Source organism: Micromys minutus (genome assembly GCF_963924665.1).
Source record: "Micromys minutus genome assembly, chromosome: 1".
NCBI lineage: Eukaryota > Metazoa > Chordata > Mammalia > Rodentia > Muridae > Micromys > Micromys minutus.
In genome coordinates this window covers 70180588-70189066 of record NC_137969.1, presented here as the reverse complement: position 1 = coordinate 70189066, position 8479 = coordinate 70180588, and the positions used below count along the sequence as shown (strand labels likewise).

General features: G+C 44.4%; 1 pseudogene across 1 annotated transcript; it reads left to right on the top strand.

Annotated features, from left to right (window-relative positions):
* Nucleotides 1-7203: 7203 nt before the first annotated feature.
* Nucleotides 7204-8005, top strand: LOC308421843 (ribosome biogenesis protein NSA2 homolog; annotated as a pseudogene). Its single transcript has one exon. The product of its transcript is annotated as a ribosome biogenesis protein NSA2 homolog (transcript).
* Nucleotides 8006-8479: the final 474 nt, after the last annotated feature.

Below are 8479 nucleotides of genomic sequence, written 5' to 3'. Positions count from 1 at the left end.
GCCTAGCAATGGAAACCTTGCAAACTGGGCTAACCTATGCTCTTTGGGAAGCCTATGGAAAGGAAATTGAGAATTTGAGAATAAAGTGTGTGTGTGTGTGTGGGGGGTGTAGGAGAGTAAAACTGACAGTGAGAGCAAGAGAGCGCTCACAGTAGGACAGTACTGGTTGGCTGGCTTCCCGCATTGACACTGGGAATTCAGGGAAGGAGACACCCCCTTCCCCACTCCCCGCTACCCCGATAAAGGGGGCGTGGCTTGAATGTGAATGAAGATCAGCCCTTCTAGTTTCAATTCTCTTGGTGTTCCTTCCTCCGGTTCCAAATGCCTGTTTCACCCCTGAATGGTTCCTTGTGAGGCTGGGTCACAGGTGCTGGCCTCATCTGTGGGAAGTGCCCTGGACGATCCTTTCCAATGTTTACTGGGTCACTTGGAACCTGGACCTTTGTCCCCATTTCTACCACCCCGATACTGCACAGTGTTTTGTCCAAGGGTTCTTCCCTACAGCCTAAGGTATTCTGCCGACCAGGGTTTTGCATACAGTCAGGTAGGGTTTGCTTCTGTGTCTGGAAAATGAACTTCATGGCCGGTCTGGGGCTTTCAAGGTGCCGACTTAGTTGGAGTCTTTTTGAGGTGGTGTCTCACCACTGACTGCTCCGGCCAAGAATTTTCCTGGTCTCTCTCCTGTCTGCGTCACTATAGAGCACGACTCGCCCCTCCCTTCTGCTTCCCTTTGTAACGTTCCGGTTGCAAGTATGATATGAAAGTAGAAGCTGGGAGGTTGAGTTGTGGGTGTGGTGGGGGTGGGGGTGTTAGTGGTAGTGGAGGGTGGTGGTGGTGGTGATGGTGGTGATGGTGATGGTAGAGGGTAATGGTAGTGGTGGTGGTGGTGGTGGTGGAAGGGGATGGCGGATGAGGGAAAACCAAAAGTATAGATTGGAAATCTATTATTTCCTAAACTTATTCATTTAGAAATTAATAATAAGGATTTAAACAAGGTTGCCATGTATAGGTGGCCAGAATGAAATGGAAATACCAGCGGCAGGTGTACAGCATCCGATCAGCTGTTTGTCAGGGAGGCCCAGAGGCTCCCTGAACAGGACAGGCTACCCCACTGCTCTTGCTTGCCCACCAGAATTTGATGGTAAGACCTATTGCTAATCAGGCACATACTTCGGATACAGAACACAGAGAAATCAACTGGAAGCCTCCTCCCTGCTGGCTAGCTTTCACAGTCCCAGAAGGCACTATGCAGGCTACTGGGGGAGGAGAGCCATTATCTTTATCTGATAGTCTTGTCTTTGAACCTCGAAAGCTATGATACTGACCTACCTGACAAGATGTAGCCATTGGTACCCAGTGGCATGATTATGATGGGAATAGCCAGGTACTTTCTGACTGGATTTGAGGCCAATCAGAAGGAACCCATGCTAGATACTGTCAACTTAGTACAGAACCTGTGGCTGGATGTGTCATAGGTGCTCAAGGGGAACCCATTACTGTTGCTTTGCTAAATGAACATACCGTTAAACTGCCTTCTAAACACCCATGTTTACGCCCACAGGTTAGCTCTACTTTCAGGCTCCCTCAGAGATGCTTCTTGTAGCTGTGGGCAGTGGTTAGCGCAGAGATTCATAACTGGTCAAAGTTCCAAAAATTAGTGATGGCGGAGTTCTTAGCTTTAAACAAGACATCTGTATCACGGCTCGGGGAAGACTGTGGAGGAAGGGGTGGGAAAAAGGCAGGAGCTGGAAGACAAGGAGACGCACTGTGAAATGACATCTTCCCATCGTGATCATGAGCCCTTGCACTCACAAGTTTGCAGCTCATGCTCTGCCAGGCTTGGGCCTTCAACATTTCATCATGGACTCCTGGCAGTTAATGGTTGATGGGGGGGGGGGGAAGGTGTGTCTTCGATGTTGTTACCACCAACAAATAGCTGATGCTCTAGTAACCACCCACCTCTTGCAGGTGACTGTGAGTGTGACTGTTAGGAAGAAGGAGGGTGGATGGTGTGAAAATGACTAAAGCTCACCATATCTGTGGTCAATGGATAATCTGTTTAGAAAAGGAAGAATGAATAACCAAGATGCCAGTTACTGAGAGTATGGTTCAGGCTCTCTGGGTCTCTCCCTCCCTCCCTCCTCTCAAAGGCTGGAGCTCCACAAATCCTTCAGTTCATCTGAAACAGACCAGGATTTCCTCTGTTCTACTTTTATCACCTCTTTTACTGGAGATTATCATTATTATTACTCATCTCTTCTGATGGCTTTAACCAACTTTACTCAGCGTATTCCCTGGAGATCTCTAGGTCAAGCCTGTGTGTTATTTATCATCTTCCAAAAACCTACCTAGATATCTTTCCAATGTGGCTCGTTGGTTGACAGTTATTTGTTTATCTTGACCTAGTTCAATTAAGAGCCAGAGATGCATTTTTTTCCCTAAGTACATCCTATTAGCAAACATTTCACTAGCGAAGCCGGGCCGATAACCCACATGCAATGATAGCAATTCCTATCATAAACATTAGTGAGTATTGCCTGCTTTTGTAACACACTATGCAGATGTGGACAGTGATAGAAATAATAGTTTTTAGAAAACATTGTAATTTTGATTCCTGAAATTCTCATCAAAGAGAAAGAAGATGTAGGAGATCCCATTCATGTAAATTGACCCAGAAGGGGCTTGAGTAACTAGGTCATAGCTTTCCTTTTTCCTGTAAATGACCAGACCAAGATCATTTGTGTAATATGGAGAGAATAATGAAAGGGAAAGAGGCCCAGATGAAGTTAAATTAGATCACTGAAAAGTCCTGAGGTGTTCCCGAAGGGCCACTTGGATAGAAATTGAAAAAGAAAGACTAAGACAAAGAAGAAACTGCCTTTGAGACCTAACCTCAAACCAGTAGTCCAGGCCAGAACTCCACCTTCTTCACAAGACCCCCCTGTCTTGTTCTCTTTCATTCTTTGCTGTAAATCTCTTATCTATAAAGAGTGAGATATTTCTAGGTTAAGTCTTAAACTTAGCAATTTCCTTATCTCAACAACGTGGGCTATTTTACCTGGTCTTTTGATCGAATATATTCAGTTTTATATCCATCTTTTCTGAGCTCAAAGCGTATACATGCAGCCGCCTCTCAGCATCTGCATGGAGAGGTTCAGCAGTCATCTGAAGTCGCGTATGTACCACACCAACCCTGGCTTCCCCATCCTGAGCCTCCTATCACCTGGAGCATCTTCTCCATCCCAGTACATTGCTACTAGACTCACCTTTTTTAGGGCAGACCCCTGTAATTTTCCCTAAATCTACTCTATCATGTTTCATATCCTGTCAGCAAATTACATGGGATCTATGTTTTTGTTTGAATATAAATAGAGTTCCCCAAATATCTGCATGTTAAGGTTTTGCCCTCAGGGTGATACTATTGGGTGAATGCTTAAGTAAGACCTGTTTTATGGGATCCAAATACTTCAAAGAGGACTTCAGAGCCCCAGAATCCTTTTTTTTTTTTTTTTTTTTTTTTTGCCTGTGGTGTTTTGTCTAAATATGCTGTAAGTTTTATTAAGGCTCTGGCATTTGGGGACTTGGAGTACCCACAATAGTCCGAAGAAAGCCACAGACTCCCTGAATCTGGAATTGTGGATGGTTGTGAGCTAGCTTGTGCGTGCTTAAAATCAAACTCAAGTCCTCTCCAATAGTAGCAAGTGCTCGTAAGTGTTGAACCATGTATATAACCCCAACATTAGCTGCTATTTAATTCTTCTTAACAGCTTTTGTTAACTTCTGATCAGATCTTAGGTTAGGTTCTGTGTATTAATAGATTGAGGAAACTTAGTCGATGTGTTCAATGAGGGATGCTGGTGAACCACATGTTTACAACACTTCTCCCCTTGCCCTGTGGTCCCCAGTGCTATTCTAGCTTCTTCCAATGGAAAAAAAATCTGGTCCCCAAATTCTGGCCCTAGTAACTCATGCAGTAGTGTGTGTGTATGTGTGTGTGTGTGTGTGTGTGTATGTGTGTGTGTGTGTGTGTGTGTGTGTGTGTGTATGTGTGTGTGTGTGTGTGTATACATTTGTGGACAGTTGTAAAAAAATGTCTGTTATGGCTACTCCTATTCTCACAACTGTATCAAAGAAAAAGGCAGGAAGGGAGAGAGTGAAGCGTAACAAAATCTTAAAAACGTTTCCAGTTGACTAACGGCTGTGCACATTGATATAAACAGATTTATAGAGTATTTCTATAATTAATTTCTATATTTCTATAAATAATCTCTACAAACCACAAAGGGTGGTTTTGCTACAGAAGGCCATGTTACCACATCAAGCAGTGGATAACATCAAATTGATACTAAAAATGCCAAGCATAGTGCAGGCTGCTCCTCTTTCTCCTACACACATGATTCTGTTAGGCCATGGTCAGCTTCGGCCTACCCGTCTCTGCCCCTCTTTCTTTTATTTTTCCCATTAATTAATTTATTCATTCACTCCTGCTCCTCTCAGTGTCCCCTCACATCTCCCTACCCCCTAACCCCTCCCCATCACCTCTGAGAAGGGGAAGGGCCCCTGAGTACCAACCCAACCCTGCATCTCAAGTCACTGTAAGACTAGGTACATTCTTTCCCCCTGAGGCCAGACAAGACAGCCCAGTTAGGGGAGCAGGATCTACAGTCAGTCCCTGTTTCTAATCATGTTTAAAATGTCACATTGTCCCACCCCCACATTCTCCATCCCCAAACCTGCCAAGGCATACTGGAGTGGCTCTGTGCCTCCAGTGTAATAAATGTTCGCAATCACTGTTCTGCTTCTAGGGTGCCACACACTCTTTAGAAGCATGACAACCTCATACATGTTCTTTCTGTTTGTTTGTGAGCTGATATGGTCATGCCTGTGACATATCAGCGTGTTTAGTAATTCATATGAAGCAGCTGCTATCATGTTGAGGCTAGAACAATACACATAGATGTTTACCTCCTAGGAATACAGCAACTCAATCAAAGTTGTAAACTGGATTATTCAAATAATGGGTAGGTGTGTCTGGTACTCATGAGTGAGCATGCTCAGAGAAGGGGAAAACGAGGAGTGACATCTGAATGAATAAGAGGAAGCTGGCAAAAAGTAAACGTCCAAATAGTGGAATAAGTGGTAAGTAGATTCGTCTAAGAGCAGATTAACTGATACATATGACATGTCCTTTCCTGAGAGTCATTATACCCAGCAATGTACGAGCGGCCATATGCTCCCCATTTTTGGAGGAACTGATGTCACACAATGTGATAACTCAGAGGCATGCCACTGGTTGGATTTGCATCTGTTGTAGAACAAAATTTATATGTAGATTCTGAGCCTTTCCTCTGACTGGAACTCTGCATATATTTGCTCACGTGACGTAACTTATCTCTTCCTGGATGGAGTTATGGATTCCCTGGAAGAAGGTGTGTGGAGCCTGGTCTCTAGTGGCTTTGCTTACCTGTTTGCAGTTAGAAGCGGGCAGGCAGAAACGTAGCAAGCAGCGCCCTCTTGTGTTCCAGCTCTGTGCAGCCTGGTAGCAGATCTTTGCCTCCTGGCAGTAGCCAGTGTTAGAGCTTTCAGTCTGGGGTCCGGAACTCTTGGCACTGAGACTGATGGCTCTCTGTACTCTTCCGGTAAGCAGGGCCTGCAGGTCCTTCTCTCTGGCTCCTGGCAGCCTTTTATCAGTGTCTGCTCTCTTTATCAGTGTCTTCCTCTCTTTTCCTTTCTTATTTCCTACCCTGACAGTTTTGGAGTGCTCATAACCCTCCTTTAATAAAAACAAACTCTTTTCTCATATAATATATCCTGACTGTTTCCCTTCCCTCTACTCTTACCAGTTCCTCTCCACCTTCTCTCCCATTCTGATCTACTTCCTTTGTTGTGACCCCCAAGGAGCCTTAGCTCCGGAGTGACCGACAGAGCACAATTAGACAGACGACAGACCACTGTAATAACAAGAGGTTTATTCGAAGCTGGCGCGCCGGGGTTCGGAAGCTCTCATGCAAGAGAGCCGAAGGCAGAACCCCCGAGTAGCAAGAGATGCATTCTTTTAAAGCCAAAAACCGCGAATTGGGGTGGGGGCAGGGTTGGCGCGTACTTTGGGCGGTTTGCTTTGTTTATATAAGGGCTCATGTCCCGGTCACTGCCCTTTTTTTCTTTTTCTTCTGTAAGAGTGTTTGAGCAAGGTCAGGATATCTTAATTAGTAACTTGGCTCTTCACTTCTAATCAGTAACTGCCAGCCATTTGGCCCAGCAGTTTCCTGGAGGGGAGAGGGGCGTGGTTTCTGGACCTAATTTGTTCTTCCGAAATTAACTGGTAGGAATAGCTAAGACAAAAATGAGTTCCTCACCTTTAGGACTCTCAGTAGAAAAGAACAAGTTTCTTTTTTGGTCATACTGTCGCTGTCTTCAGACACACCAGTAGCGGACATCAGATACCATTACAGATGGCTGTGAGCCACCATGTGTTTGCTGGGAATTGAAGGACCTCTGGAAGAGCAGTCAGTTCTCTTAACTGCTGAGCCATCTCTCCAGCCCAAAAATAAGTTTCTTGTTGAAGCTATGTCCAGTTCTTCCTCCCAGCCCTATGTTCCCTGAAATAATAGACTCAAAATATATCTATCATACCTTGGGCATATAGCTAGGCTCTTCTCCACATATGTATAACTTAAAATATCCTATTTATTCTAGCCTACACTCCATCACATGGCTGGTTACATGTGCTCAGGTACCACAAGTCCATTTTGTCACACCTCCCTGTGAATCTCCCAGCTGACTCTCCTAGAATTCTTTCTCTCTCCCAAATGTCCCACCTTTTCTCCTGCATGGGCCGTAGGCTTTTTGACTAACAGGTGATGCATCCGTACAATGCACAAGAAATTCTCCCCACGATTTCTAAGAGATAACAGTCAAACTCAACAGAATAACATGTAATAAGATAAAACAAAACTTATTCCACCGGGCGAGGCAAACCAACAGAAGGAAGAGACCCCCATGAAAAGGCACAAGCATCAGAGATCCACCTATTCACACACTCAAAAGTCCCATAAAAAATGCTAAGCTGAGAGATATAATGTATAGGCAGAGCCCTTTCCCGTTCCGGCCCGAGCGAAGCAGGCTCATGGGCTAGTGACACCCAGAAATTAAGAGGGTTTTGGAATCCAGGAGGTCACGGACTGCTGTTCTGAGGCTGTCATCATGCCACAGAATGAATATATTGAATTGCACTGCAAACAATATGGATATTGTTTGGACTACAAGAAAAAGAGAAGGAAAGAAGGTCGGGAGGCCCATGAACGCTCAAAGAAAGCAAAAAAAAAAAAAAAAAAAAAAAAAAAAAAAGATTGGCCTGAAAGCTAAGCTCTACCATAAACAGCGCCATGCAGAGAAAATACAAATGAAAACGACTATTAAGATGCATGAAAAGGGAAACACCCAGCAGAAGGATGAGGAGAAGACTCCACAGGGAGCAGTCCCTGCCTATCTGCTGGACAGAGAGGGGCAGTCGAGAGCAAAAGTACTTTCCAACATGATTAAGCAGAAACGAAAAGAAAAGGCAGGAAAATGGGAGGTTCCTCTACCCAAAGTTCATGCCCAAGGAGAAATAGAAGTATTGACAGTTAACTCAAACAGGAAAAAGAAAAAAGAAGGCATGGAAGAGAATGGTTACTAAAGTCTGCTTTGTTGGTGATGGTTTTACAAGAAAACCACCTAAATATGAAAGGTTCATTAGGCTGATGGGTCTGCATTTCAAAAAAGCCCATGTCACATACCCTGAGCTGAAAGCTACCTTCTGTCTGCCTATACTTGGTGTGAAAAAGACTCCATCATCCCCACTGTATACAACCCTGGGTGTGACCACCAAAGGCACAGTTACTGAAGTGAATGTGAGCTAGTTGGGCCTTGTGACACAAGGAGGCAGGCGATTTCCGGGAAAGTACACCGAGGTACCAACAATCCTGAAAACGATGGGTGCATAAATGCAGTCCTGCTGGTTTGACAGTGACGTCATACAAGTCATTCCACTCACTCCCGAAGACTGTCAGGAAAACACCGTCGCTGTGATCTTCCTGAACTACCAAGCAGCCCTACGCCAAGTGCAGTTATCAAGTATTTAATACATTGTAAGGGAAAATAAAACACTGCCCAGTTTTACAGTTGGTCTTTAAGGCATTGTGGCTCACGTGTTAATAAACTGTAGTGACTGAGCAGTAAGCAATACTAAAGCACACTAAGGACTAGGTGCACAGCAATACAAGTCTGTCATCACTTGAAAAGCCCCCAGTGTAGTTGATGGTACTTGTAAAGGTCAAGTATTTCCCATCTCATTGCTGCTAATCCTAAAGTGTGAAACATCTTAAACATGGTAGTGTTTAAATTCATAAAATATAACATTAAAGTCTGAGAGAAGTTAAAAAAAATATAGGCAGAGGCCTGATGCTTGCTGCTTCAGTCTCTATGACTTCACATGACT